General features: G+C 39.4%; 1 long non-coding RNA gene across 1 annotated transcript; it reads left to right on the plus strand.

Annotated features, from left to right (window-relative positions):
* The first annotated feature begins 3,664 nt into the window (after window positions 1-3,664).
* LOC122557297 lies at window positions 3,665-9,469 on the plus strand. The gene is made up of 3 exons (XR_006313790.1): window positions 3,665-4,211; window positions 4,545-4,799; window positions 7,641-9,469. It is a non-coding gene; the product is annotated as an uncharacterized LOC122557297 (long non-coding RNA).
* Window positions 9,470-14,751: the final 5,282 nt, after the last annotated feature.

Raw genomic sequence — 14,751 nt, forward strand, 5'->3', positions numbered from 1 at the left:
TCTCCTGTACATTGTGGTTCTGGTGTATCTCTCTAACATATTGTGGCCCTGTGTACCTCTCCTGTAATTTGTGGTCCTGGTGTACCTCTTCTGTACATTGTGGCCCTGGTGTACCTCTTCCAAACATTGAGGCTCTGGTGTACCTCTCCCACACATTGTGGTCCTGGTGTACCTCTCCTGTACATTTTGATCCTGGTGTACCTCCCCTGTACTTTGTGGCCCTGGTATACCTCTCCCACACATTGTGGCCCTGGTGTACCTCTCCGATATATTGTGGCACTGGTGTACCTCTCCTATATATTGTGGCTCTCGTGTAACCTCTCCGATATATTGTGGCACTGGTGTACCTCTCCTATACATTGTGGCCCCTGCTGTACCTCTCCTGTACATTGTGGTCCTGGTGTACCTCTGCTATGCATTGTGGTCCTGGTGTACACCTCCCACACATTGTGGCCCTGGTGTACGTGTCCCACACATTGTGGTCCTGGTGTACCTCTCCTATACATTGTGGCCTTGGTGTAACTCTCCCACACATTGTGGCCCCTGGTGTACCTCTCCTGTACATTGTGGTCCTGGTGTACCTCTGCTATACATTGTGGTCCTGGTGTACCTCTCCCGCACATTGTGGCCCTGGTGTACCTCTCCTGTACAATGTGGTTCTGGTGTACCTCTCCTGTACATTGTGGCCCTGATGTACCTCTCCTGTATATTGTGGCCCTGGTGTACCTCTCCCACACATTGTGCTCCTGGTGTTCCTCTCCTGTACATTGTGGCCCTGGTGTACCACTCCCACACATTGTGATCCTGGTGTACATCTATATATTGTGGTCCTGGTGTACCTCTCCCACACATTGTGGTCCCGGTGTACCTCTCATGTACATTGTGGCCATGGTGTACCTCTTGCATACATTGTGGCCCTGGTGTACCTCTCCCACACATTGTGGCCCTGATGTACCTCTCCCACACATTGTGGCCCTGGTGTAACTCTCCTGTATATTGTGGCCCTGGTGTAACTCTCCTATACATTGTGGCCCTGGTGTGTACCTCTCACAAACGTTGTGGCCCTGGTGTACCTCTCCTGTACGTTGTGGCCCTGGTGTACCTCTCCTGTACATTGTGGCCCTGTTGTAACCCTCCCACACATTGTGACCCCTGGTGTACCTCTCCTGTACATTGTGGTCCTCGTGTACCTCTCCTGTACGTTGTGGTCCTGGTGTGCCTCTGCTATACCTGGTGGTCCTGGTGTACATCTCCCACACATTGTGGCCCTGGTGTACGTGTCGCACACATTGTGGTCCTGGTGTACCTCTCCTGCACATTGTGGCCTGGTGTACCTCTCCCGCACATTGTGGCCCTGGTGTACCTCTCCTGTACAATGTGGTTCTGGTGTACCTCTCCTGTACATGGTGGCCTTGGTGTACCTCTCCTGTACATTGTGGCCCTGGTGTACCTCTCACAAACATTGTGGCCCTGGTGTACCTCTCCTGTACGTTGTGGCCTTGGTGTACCTCTCCTGTATATTGTGGCCCTGGTGTACCTCTCACAAACATTGTGGCCCTGGTGTACCTCTCCCACACATTGTGCTCCTGGTGTTCCTCTCCTGTACATTGTGGCCCTGGTGTATCTCTCCACACAGCGTGGCCCTAGTGTACCACTCCCACACATTGTGGCCCTGGTGTACCTCTCCAATTCATTGTGGCCCTGGTGTACCTCTCCCACACGTTGTGGCCCTGGTGTACCTCTCCTGTACATTGTCGTCCTGGTGTACCTCTCCCACACATTGTGCTCCTGGTGTTCCTCTCCTGTACATTGTGGCCCTGGTGTACCTCTCCCACACATTGTGCTCCTGGTGTTCCTCTCCTGTACATTGTGGCCCTGGTGTACCTCTCCCACACATTGTGCCCTGGTGTATCTCTCCTGTACATTGTGGCCCTGGTTTAAGTGTCCCACACATTGTGGTCCTGGTTTACGTGTCCCACACATTGTTGCCCTGGTGTACCTCTCCTGTACATTGTGGCCCTCGTGTAACTCTCCCACACATTGTGGCCCTGGTGTACGTCTCCTGTACATTGTGGTCCTAGTGTACCTCTCCTGTACATTGTGGCCCTGGTGTACCTATCCCACACATTGTGGCCCTGGTGTACCTCTCCTGTACATTGTGGCCCTGGTGTACCTGTCCTGTACATTGTGGTCCTGGTATAAATCTCCTGTACATTGTGTTCCTGGTGTATCTCTCCCACATATTGTGGCGCTGGTATATCTCTCCTGTACATTATGGCTCTGGTTTACGTGTCCCACACATTGTTGCCCTGGTGTACCTCTCCTGTTCATTGTTGCCCTGGTGTACCTCTCCTGTTCATTGTGGTCCTGGTGTACCTCTCCTATACATTGTGGCCCTGGTGTACGTGTCCCACACTTTGTGGCCCTGGTGTAACTCCCCAACACACTAAAGAAAGTTGTTGTCCATATGCATTTAGGCTGAAAGAACTACTCCAGTCAGCCCTAACCTTTCACTGTGGCTGAGACAAATCTTTTTCACCTTTTATGCTGTTGGTATCTGTTCGGCTTCACTCTACGGTGAGGTTCCATGACACACATGCCATTGACAATCTGGTGAGTTGCACTAACAGCATGTGACTTGTGTAATGCTGGTAAAGAGCAATTGAAAGTTTTATTGCATTTTAATTGCATTTTAAACCACCACAATTGGCTCCCTTGCAGACCTATGGGGAAAATTTACAAGAGAGTAGGATCACGTCAAGATCTTCATCCAAACTCCTTTACTAGTATCTTCTCACCCCACTTCCTTTCTGAGGTCACCTCCAAAAGCTTGGGAACATGCTGCCCAATATCTGAGATCAATGACCATCTACCACAGCAATTCTGATGAAAGGTCATCAACATGAAACAATAACTCTGCTTTTCTTTGCTCCATTGCTGCCAGACATGCTGAGCAGTTCCAACATTTCCCCTCTCCCTGATACAGTTTCAACTTCGCTGATATTAAAAATCAGATTTGCCAAATCCCATATTAACTGGTTGCACTGAGTAGTTTTATTCCGCTGCTATAATTTTGACCCATTCAGTAGCCATTGGCACTTTAATCAGATTAACCAATAAACAGAAGATGAAAACACTTCCTCACTCTTCCTTGCACAATAAACCAGTCAGCCGCTTCTGCACAATGTGCTGCTCTGGGTATATTAATACTGGATGAAGAATTACTTTCTTCATTAATTTGGTACTGAGAGGTTTTAAACTGAATGATTTGCACTTCAGGCATTTTATGCCAGCGTCAACCAGCTGGGGCATGTATAATGTAAATCAGTGAAAAGTCAAGCTCCATGTATTGTGCTCAGTAATACTCCTAGCCACCAATCAGAACAGCCTCATTTACCTCATCAATCTGAAACTTTAGTAGCACTTAGTCCCACTTTTGAATTGTAATCCGAAAGTACCACTCTCTAGAAGGCATTGCACGTTAAACAAGATTGTAATCACATCGCGAGTTTTCAGTTGAATGAAACAAAAAAAAGCCACTTTGTTTTTGAAAATAGCACTAATATTCCAAACAACATTGCATGAGAGATTGCTGGGACAGATTAGCAGCAAACATCGCAGTTTCTGGGATTAGCCCCCTCTCCCGCACTGTTTAGTTAAGAACCTGAATGCTGTCTCTATCTGTCTGTCTGTGTGTGTGTGTGTGTGTCTCTCTCTCTCTCTCTCCCACAGAGGCTGCCTGGCCTGCTTGGTTTCGCTGTTGTTTTTCCACGTTCCCAGCATCCACAATATTTTGCCTTTAACCAGTTACTCCATTCTGGTCACGGGGAAAGATCATTTTATTCAGACCCCACGATTGTCCTCACGTACATATCGTGCTTCATTTCCCCAAATTTGAACATTGAGGGAGGTGGAGAGATTGGGCTCATTGCTACTCTGAACGAATAGCTAATACTCCCTGATTTAGCTCACACGTTAAGAACAATCACTTCGGTGAACTACCGGAGTACGGCGCGGGTGAAAATCTTCTGTTATTAGAGAAAAAGAACAGAAGAGCTCCAATTTCACAAATCGACAGCTATGATCTAAATCCGGCTTGCTTGTTTTCTTTTGCAATGCAGGTGGGCTCACCAGGTTTTGACTGCTGTGCTCAAAATACGTTCTTTCAGACTTGGATTCTTGCAATAATTGTGCACGTATTGTATCCTCAGGTAACCTAAACTAGTCTCACTGTTCTGAGCCAATGTTGTCCATATACGTGATCACATGGAGAACTGTGAGGGAACCTTAGTATTCAGATAACATTGGCATTGAAGAGGGCTTGTCTTGTTTTTAACTACGAACCCAACTACAAGGAAATCCCAGAAATATGTTACCTTTCAACGCAATTCAATTAAACTTTTAATATGTCTCAGTGCCAGTACTACTTGGTATGGGGATCTTGTTCGCGAATATAAATCTGCGCTCCTTACTGCATCCCTGTTAGTCCGAGGCTCTCTGTCTCCACCTCCCTTTTTGTCTGAATCATGCCATCTCTTCCCAAGATCTCGTATTGGACCGTACCACTCTATTCACGTGACATGATCCTAAATAAACTAAAGTAAAGTTGAAAAGAGAGAGCGAGGGAGACACCGGTCGGATACATCGCTGAATGTTGATCGATCTGGAATAATGCTGGGTCATTTTAACGCCAGCGTGAAAACCTGTGATACTGCAGCAGTGGAGCCCGCCTGTTCAGCAGTGTCTACCCGTTAAATATTCTTCTATCTGCTCCAGATCTTTCAAACAAAGCAGTTCAGGTAACGATTTTATCATGTTGAGATCATCTAAATGGAATGTTGCGTCGTCAATGGTTTGATAGGAAATTCTGGAACACAAAAGTGGGTTCTTGTAATGTAAAAAGACAGGTAATTGAACATTTTTATTAAACATGATGGTGTGATGAACGAACCCAGCATTTAAAAAAAATAGATTTTAGTTCAAATATAGGAATCCTTAGTAAATCTACAGTAATCACATATATCTCAAATTCACTTTCGGTATCACCAAGCTTAAATATATACTTGAACCATTTAATCAATGTATATTTTCCAAAGTGTATACCCAATATATTAAGATCTTAATTGGTTCATTTCTAATTGGTTTTATTTCTAATCATGCATTTAGCATTCCCTGTGTATAGGCATGCATTACCACGGTTGTATGAACGTGATGCAAAACTGCATCTACCTGCACATATTTCTAAGTCTAAATTGGCTTGTTTCTATCATTTTACACCTCATTCAATAATAAATTAACCTTTTTTCCTTTTACAGTCTTTGGACTTATAGCAGTTCTTTTAATAAGTAGATTCAGTAATTGAAAAGCTAATAGGTAATCTGAAGTAATTGTGTGTTGGAAATGAATTCTATTGGTCTCACTGGACAATGGGATTTGCAAAGGTACAGAAATCAATGCAGTACCATGTCATATTATTCACCCTGGTAATCTGAACTACTGCTACTGACAAGGAAACTGGACCATGCCAGTGAAATAAAACTGTATTTGATCTAAACAGTGCACCTTAATAAGTATTTATTAAATAAATAGTGAGACATTGGAATTCACAGTTTACAAAACTCCAATTCTATTAAACTTTATTCAGAAATTTGAAAAATCATCCTGATTAATGTAAAGTCAAGACAACATAAAGTGCTGTTAATTAAATAATTCATGAGAACATATCTTCCCAACTAGTGTTCGGGGATGTGTAGGTTTGGTGAATTAGCCATGGGAAATGCAGAGTTACAGGGATAGGGTGGAGGGGATTGGGTGGGGGATGGGGGGAGACTGGTGGGAGGTTCTTGGGAAAGTCAGTGTGGATTCGATGGGCCAAATGGCCTAGTTCCACAGTGTGGGGATTCTATGATTCTAACCTTGTACAGATGTTCTTTGCAAACATGTTAGTAAGTGATTGACTTTAATTCTACTCAGATCATATTTTAAAGGTTTCATCAATATTTTTGACTTTAATTGGTTAGACAACTGAACAGCAAATGATAGTCTGATTTTACAGTCACCCACAAAGGAATACTATTCACAAATATCAGAGAATACAGGAACATATATTAAAACAAAATCATTTGTTTTAAGATGTACTGTATTGTATTGAGAATGCAGCATTATACACATGGCAATACTAAAGCAGAAATCTGTTTGAAGACAGTACTTCTAACTGATCCTAATTAAGTCAATGCAGGCTTCTTTCTCTAATATACAAAGTCCATTAGTAAAAAAATACACATCTGAATTCAAAATTGGATAGTTCTTTGTTTTCCTTGGGTAAAATAAAATTTAAATAATTACATTCTCAAGTCAATAATTATGTGAACTAACTTCAGTTACTACAAAATTTCTGTCACTGGTTGTATTAAAATCTAAACAAAGTACAAAATTGGTGCTTAGACATAACCCAGAGTAAAAGATTCGTTCAGGAATATAAGAAAATATTGTAATTTTTTTCTATTGCATTGAAGTATAATCTCTCCAATATTACATTTGAGAACTGCATATTAGTAAAATAAATGATTTCAGTGCTACGTGACCACCTTCACAGAAAACACTGCTGAATTACTGTTCATTCAAATAAAGCAACTCTACAATACAAATAGGTTTCATACAAAGATAAGTCTGGCATATCAGAAAACTGTTCCCGCGATTAAAATTTTAAAACTTATTTACAATTTTCTCCACTTATTTGCAAGTTTCATATTTGTTTCAAGTTCTTGATTTGCCATGCATTTTTCTGTATTATTCCTTAGTGATTATTTTTCCTAAAGATGGGAGCGCAACATAATTGATCCCATTTTTGTAAAACTCTATCTACATGAAAACTATTGATATTTTTAAGATTTTCATACAATAAATATACACATTAATTTAGATTATTTGATGAAAATTAAATGCACCGGGGAAAACTGATCAACTGAAAAATTCTTTAATGCATTTCCAGAAATTTGCACTTGGGCTGACCAAGCTAATTTATTAGTAATAATATATTATATATATATATATATATATATATTTGGTTCAATTTTCTTCAACTTTATTAAGCCAGTCAGGCTACTAATAAGGGTTTCTGTCTAATGAAAGCACCATTTTATTGAACCAGTGAAGCATTTTCATTTCCCTCATCCTCTATCCTTCGGCCTTTTTTGATTGAAATGCCAAGTTGATGTACTTTTTTTCACACTTGAAAATACCATGAAACAACCCAAACATATTTCATATTGAATTAGTCAACACTTTGATAAATTACATTATTGTCTCATTTGTCTATGATGAATTTTGTCTTTGTTCCAAGAGTGAAAGGACTGTGCTCTGTCATGTTTCAATTTGCTCCCAATATTGGATTCTTATGGTTGCAAAATTTGAACATTATTAATATGAAAACAATATTAATATGTAAACTAGTTGTTCCATTATAGCATGGAGTGATATTCTTGATTTGAATGCTGGTAGAAGTTTACAATAAATTATGCAGACAGCAGAGTTTAAAATGATTTTACTTCGCAGCTACACATTTTAGTCAAAGGAAAATATTATTGATTTTATATGAATATCAAAATTGTACATTTCAGAAGGAACTTTTTCTTTTCTAGGCTATCCCCTCAAGCATCTGATTTGAAATTCAGCACTTTTTCCAACAAAAACCTCAAAAACTATGTGTGGATCAAACTGCAGGACTACTTAAGACTGGCTCAGAAATAACTGAAGAAATTTTTACTACTGACAAAGCTGTCTTGTAACAATGGAAAGCCTTTCGTGTTGACTACATTATCCATCGCAAACTCTTTCTAATCCCCAATTTATCTATGTTAGTTGATTAATATTAACAATAGCTTGATACTTCATTGATGGAGATACATTGTTGAACCAATTCATTTGCAGAAGTTAATCCTAAATTCATATTCATGCTTTATGAAGAACCCATGCATGAGGGATTTTGAGCCTTTGTATTCAAAATGAATTCCAAATTTCATAAAATTTCAATGCCTATGCTGTTGCCAAGCAACCAAAATGAAAACATATCAAAATTTAACTCAACTAGTGATGGGGATCCAAAGCGTCTGGAGGAAAGTATCTCTTCCTTTGTGGCACTGGTTATCCTGCTGGCTTTAATATTCACCTTGCTATCTATGTCTCTTGCAACCTTTCATTTCCATAAATGGAAACTGAAAAGCAAAAAAATACTGAGAGCCGAGGAAGAATACGAAAGGGACCAAGGGAATTCCAAACTTCGTGACTCTACTTGAATGGCCCTAAACTTCTGTAATTGGAAAGCCTGGAAGCAGCTTTCAGCACCAGGGATATTTGAAGACAGACTTGTCTGTTTACATGAACATATTTCTGACTCTAAACTCTTTTGAAAGCAAACCATTTAGTCTTAAGCTTGCCTGCATAGACATAGTATGGGTAACAATTTTTACAACAGGAGGAAAGAAAACTGCAAATACCATATACATAAGTACTGACAGCTGGTAAGATGATAAAATATTTATTGCATTTACATTGTTTTGTTGTGCTTAAATTGTAATGTTTGCATGAATGTAAATTTATATTCCTTATTTACTTGATTCTATACTGGACTGGACATTTGTAAAGTCCATAGCGTAGCTTAAGTTATGCCAGAATTATTATCAGTCTAACATAGAATGATATTTTCTATTTTCACAATACAAATATTTTCAAACACATTTGAGAAAGGATTACTTAATACCTATGACATTTTCACAAAGAGGCTTATTTTGCTTTCGAGGCAATTTGCAGTTGATTCTTCTTATGCTTTGTCATAAATTATTTTCAATGAGAAAAACTGCAATATAAAAATACTCCATAAATTTCTTTTGCTCTGTTTCAAAATTTTTCTTATGACCGCATGGGAGAGGAAGGAATATAAAATGAACATATATAAGAAGATATGTATACATATATATACTACAGTACTTTTGCACACAATATTGTTTATAAAGAAATATTACTGAATTGCTGTTTCTTCAATTCTCTTAATAGTACTCAGTATTATAATTTCAAAGAATATATGCTTCTTGCAAATGCAAAGTATTAGATGATATCTAATTTGATGCAAGACATAATGTTCTTGTGTGAATACTTTATTGAAAGCTTAAGCAATAAGGTTAAATGATAATTCAAATGGTGAAGTACAGTGGTTTCTAATGCCCAGGTTTCATTGGAATCTTATATAAGAAAAAGATGAAATGGAAAATATGAATGTACTTAACCTGAAAAAAATTAAATTGATCTTACTTTGTTCTCTGTGATTTCTTGTCAGGTGATGGTAAGTGTTTTAATTCTAGTATTTTTAAAACATTTTGTTGAATATATATCTTTCTGGAACAACTACATAGAGAATAGCGCACAGATGTGGTATACTATTTAACCTAAGTGTATTATATTTAAAATAAAATTGTTGCAGTTTTTAACTTTTAGTTTCTGCTTTTGCTATTTGTATGTTATATTTCTTGTGGTGCAAAAAGCTAGAAAAATGGTGTTGCGTTGCATTTTTCCCTAATTGCAAACAAAATCAGAAAATCGGAGGAATACTCAGAACTTTCACAAAAAAAGGACACCTTGCAGCCACAGTTAGCTGCAGTTTTAACAGCCAGGACCATGGGCATCGTTAAAAGGACTGCGGAAGATACTACCTAAAGCATAAGTTTAAAAGAGTGCTGACCTAAAACTCTAAACAGCTCCTGCTGTGTCCATTGCGGATTAGCTGCCTCTTGCTTCTCATCTCATGTACAATCACTTCCCCATCCCAGCAATTCCATCCTCAATCACTGTCATTCCACCTGTGATCGCCGACAGCAACTGGATAAATTAGTGTTTAGAGCCGGTAGTGGTAGTATCCCTACCTCTTAACAAAGAGGCCCAGGGTTCCCACTTGCTCTGGAAGTGTGTGATAACACCTCTGATCAGATTCATCAGAAATATCTATAAATTTTTTCCTACTTTCTTCCCAATTTCAGGTGCAATAATTGTGCTGATGTCTCAATGAGTACTGAGAGATGGTGACTGTTGCTATTAATAAAAAGGGGCCTGTTAGTATGGGTATACAGCGCTATAACTTGCTGTGGCCACTGATACCTGGGGGTTTGCAACCCCAAACTTTCAGCTTGTGACCACGCTGAGCCCCCGATTCCCAATCGGGAAGTCCGTGTTTAAGTATAATGGAAAATATATTCACACATTATTTTAATGTGTCAATTATATGTTTATTTTAGCTATTTCCCCATGAGAAAGCCAGTTGCTTATTGGAACCTTGAGTTGGACATTATTTGTCATTCTAATATATTCTAATATGAAACAATGTAAATTTCCACATTCATATACATAATGTAATTAGTTCTTTATGCAACCGATAGAAAAGATCATAGAGAGCATAGATTCCCTACAGTGTGGAAACAGGTCCTTCGACCCAACAAGTCTATACCGACCCTCTAAAAAGTAACCTACCCAGACCCATTCCCCTACATTTAACCCCTGACTAATGCACCCAACCTACACAGCCCTGAACACGATGGACAATTTAGCACAGCCAATCCACCTAAACTGCACTTCTTCGAGAATCCCTTTCTGTTTGGTTCGACTCATTTTAATGTATTTAAGAAAACTGCTAAATCTCTTCTGCACTGTTTTAGCACAATATGTATTGATTTCAGACAGTGGGACTGCTGCAATGTTCTATATATAGAATGATAGAATTTACAGCACAGGAGGAGGCCAATGGACCACAATATGTGTGCAGTTGTTACTATTTCATGGAAAAATTCTAATTCAATTTCCTTGTTCTTTTACTATGTCTTCTTGTGCAATAAGATATAATCCTGAAGTTGACAAGAATGTAATTTAGATATGTTGATTGATCTACGTGGAAAATATAATGCACATATTTTTTGAAAGATAGGAGGTTACGAGCATTGAATTAACACTTAGATTGAGCTAGCTACAAGTTTTACTGAAAAGAGAATAAATTTTAACAGGGACATTGGGAATAGCACTGGAGAGATGGGATCTCTACAAACTGGAAGGACTGGAACTAAATAGAACGTGCAGGACTGATTTCCTTAAGCTGTTGTAGAAGGTGTAATTAATTGTGTGGACAGGTGGCAATATCTGAAAATACGAAAGTGCATCGAATTCGAAGAGACAGATAAAATTTCAGTAAGAAAGAGTAAGTCATTAGGTAGGTTCATAGTAGGAGAAAGAAATTAAGTCTAAGTTATAGCATATGTATGTGAATGACAAAGTGTGAGAAATAAGATCGGTGAGCAAAAGGTACTGATGTGGAATTATGATGTTATGCCTCGAACAGAAATAATTCTCGTAGAAGGGCAGGACACAGTACTACATAGGGGCGGCATGGTGGCTCAATGGTTAGCACTGCTGCCTCACAACGCCAGGGACCCTGGTTCAGTTTCCTCCGGGTGCTCTTCTTTCCCCCCACAGTCCAAAGGTGTGCAGGTTAGGTGAATTGGCCAGGCTAAATTGCTTGTAGTGTTAAGTGCATTAGTCAGGGGTGAATGTAGGGGAATGGGTCTGGGTGGGTTGCCTTCAGAGGGTCGGTGTGGACTTGTTGGGCCGAAGGGCCTATTTCCACATTATAGGGAATCTAATATTCCTGGGTTCAAGAAAGGCGGGAATGGGAGAAAAGCAGGACATGTATTGATTAGGGAGAGCAAAGTATTGGAGAGAGGGTTATCCCAGCGGGGTCAGAGCCAAATTCAATTTAGCTAAAATTAAGAAATAATTGTGTCTTAATTCTATCACTCAATGTAGTTTGTAGGTCACCATTAGGCAGGAAAATGTACAAAAACAAATTTTAAGGGAATTGCTGAGATTTATGAGTATTTATAATGAGGGGCCTTCATTGTACAAATATGTATTGGCCTGGTAGCATTAGTATGAAAGGAAAAGAGAGGCAAGCATCCTTAGAGTATGTTCACAAAAATTTTATACAGCAGAATGTATACAGTCTAATGAGAAAGAAGGCATTGCTAGACCTGGTTTTTTAGGATGGCCAAAAGTCAGCCTAAGTCAGTCAAATGTTAATATGAGGAGAAGGCTTACTTTAGCAATAGAAGAAGACAAGGACCAATTTTAGATTCAAAAATAATTAACTGGACGAAAGCCAACATCAATAGGGTAAGAATGAATCTAAATCCGATAAATTGGAATAAATAATTGGAAGGCAAAATGTTAGCTAAACAATGGGCTGCCTTTAAAGAAGAAATAGTTCAGGTACAGTTAAGGCATATTCCCATTAAAGTAGGCAAAACAAGTGCAAAGCACCCTCAATGATGAACGAGATAAAGAGTAAGACAAAGAATAACAGTGTTAATATGACAGATGTCAGGTTGATAATACAACACAATACAAGAGCCAGATAAATACAGAAGGTTCACAGAAATATAGAGAAGCAAAAAGAGTATGAGAATAGTTTGGAAGCTGAAATAAAAGGGTAACTTAAAGTCTTCAATAGGCGATAAAAGGTGAGAGAATGGTGAACAGAGGGGTGAGCCAATTAAGGAACAAAAACAGAATTTACATATGAGGTAAGGGACAGAGCTGAGTGTCAAATTAATACTTTGTATCTGGCTTTACCAAGGAAGCAGACACTATCCAGGACATGGTAAAAGAGGAGATAATCCAGACATTTGAAATGGAAACATGCAATATTTCTGAAGTAACCCCATAAAGGTTGGTATCCTGTCATCAAGTCACCCTTTATTTATACATGCATAGTACATGACACTGACCAGCTAGCTCAGACTGGCTCCTGGACTAAACAGAGTCCCTAAGACTCCTGTTTATATATGTCAGCCAGGACTCCCTGATTTGGGCTGTTAATCTTAGGGAATTTATATTCTATGATGTCCACCTGGCTGACCACTACAACTTCTGAACAGATTCAAGGTCAGAGAAGAACCATACAGAGCCCAAGGTTGGACTTCATGGGTGTGACAGTTCTTGAGACACTGCATTGCCTCAAAATTGAACACAAAGCCAGAAGCTATGAAATTAAATACACTCATTTATTTGCTCGATGCAATTTCAGAGCAGGTTATTAACAGACATAATATCAAAGAGACTACACACACTTCTGAAGATGTCTTAAAAGCTTTTGATAATTACTTGAATTTAAGAACAAGTAACATCCTTGACTGAGCAAGATTTAACAGAATAGTTCAGCTTCCAGGGAAATCTGTGGACAATTTAATTAATGACCTCAATAGATTAGTGGAAAACTGAGAATATGAAACTTTGAAATGAGACATCATACGAGACAAAATTGTTGTTGAAATCCTTGACCAAAATGTGACACATATCCTCCAGTCCAAGGAGGATTTAATTTTTTGAGAAAGCAATTCATTTTATGCTGGAAGCAGAAACCAGAAGGACTCATTGATGGATCCTGAAAGGAGAAAACCAACATTACCTCAAGACGGCAACAGAGTCTATTAACATTATATGTTTTTGGGCACTATAGAGAGGGACTTGACAAGCTTACACAGAGAACAAACCATATGCTACAGAAAAATAACAATTCCGCTGTTACATCAAGGGCTCACAGGCACAATGTCCCACCATCCCAAATGAACGTTACATATACAGAACTCCAGGCCAGTTACAGAAGATGTGAAGAAGCCCTATTTTTCAGAACGATGGAAATATTACTGGTCACATACACAAAGATATCGAGAAAGTAGAATATCTAGCTGATAGATGTCTTTAGAACAGATACTTAATGGTAAGGTCCTAGGGAGTGTTGCTGAAGAAAGAGACCTTGAAGTGCAAGTTCATAGCTTCTGGAAAGTGGAGTCACAGGTAGATAGGATATTGAAGAAGGTGTCTGGTATGCTTTCCTTTATTGGTCAGAGTATTGAGTACAGGAGTTGGGAGGTCATGTTGCGGCTGTACAGGACATTGGTTAGACCACTGTTAGAATATTGTGTGCAATTCTGGTCTCCTTCCTATCAGAAAGATGTTGTGAAACTTGAAAGGGTTCAGAAAAGATTTACAAAGATTTACCAGGGTTGGAGGATGTGAGCTATAGGGAGAAGGGATGCCTTCATTGAAAAAGGTATTCCCTGGGGATCGCCTGATACAGACGAACCAGAGGAGATTTTAAAAGTTTATGCCAGTGGACATCCTGCTGATTTTGTGCTTGTTACAGGATTGAGTATTACAATCATATCAGATCAGTTTCTATGACTAAAGAAACAGAAGTTACAGCCTACAAAAATAAGACAATATGCTACAGGTGCAGAGGAATGCTGTAAGTGACCTTACAATGCAAAGAGGTGAACATTCTCAATCAAGCAACTTTGAGCCTGCATACATAGATACACCTCAACTTCATCTAATGAGTTGAAGGAGATGGACAACAACCCAGAAAACAATTGGTACAGGACCAACAGCTGTCCAAATTCTGGTCCATGAACAAATCATTATTGACAAACCTGAGGGACAGGATGTACATGTATTTGGAAAGGCAAGGACTGATTCGGGATAGTCAACAAGGCTTTGTGCATGGAAAATCATATCTCACAAACTTGATTGAGTTTTTTGAAGAAGTAACAAAGAGGATTGATGAGGGCAGAGCAGTAGATGTGATCTATATGGACTTCAGTAAGGTGTTCGACAAGGTTCCCCATGGGAGACTGGTTAGCAAGGTTAGATCTCAGGGAA

Source organism: Chiloscyllium plagiosum, chromosome 15, assembly GCF_004010195.1.
Source record: "Chiloscyllium plagiosum isolate BGI_BamShark_2017 chromosome 15, ASM401019v2, whole genome shotgun sequence".
NCBI classification, from domain to species: Eukaryota; Metazoa; Chordata; class Chondrichthyes; order Orectolobiformes; family Hemiscylliidae; genus Chiloscyllium; species Chiloscyllium plagiosum.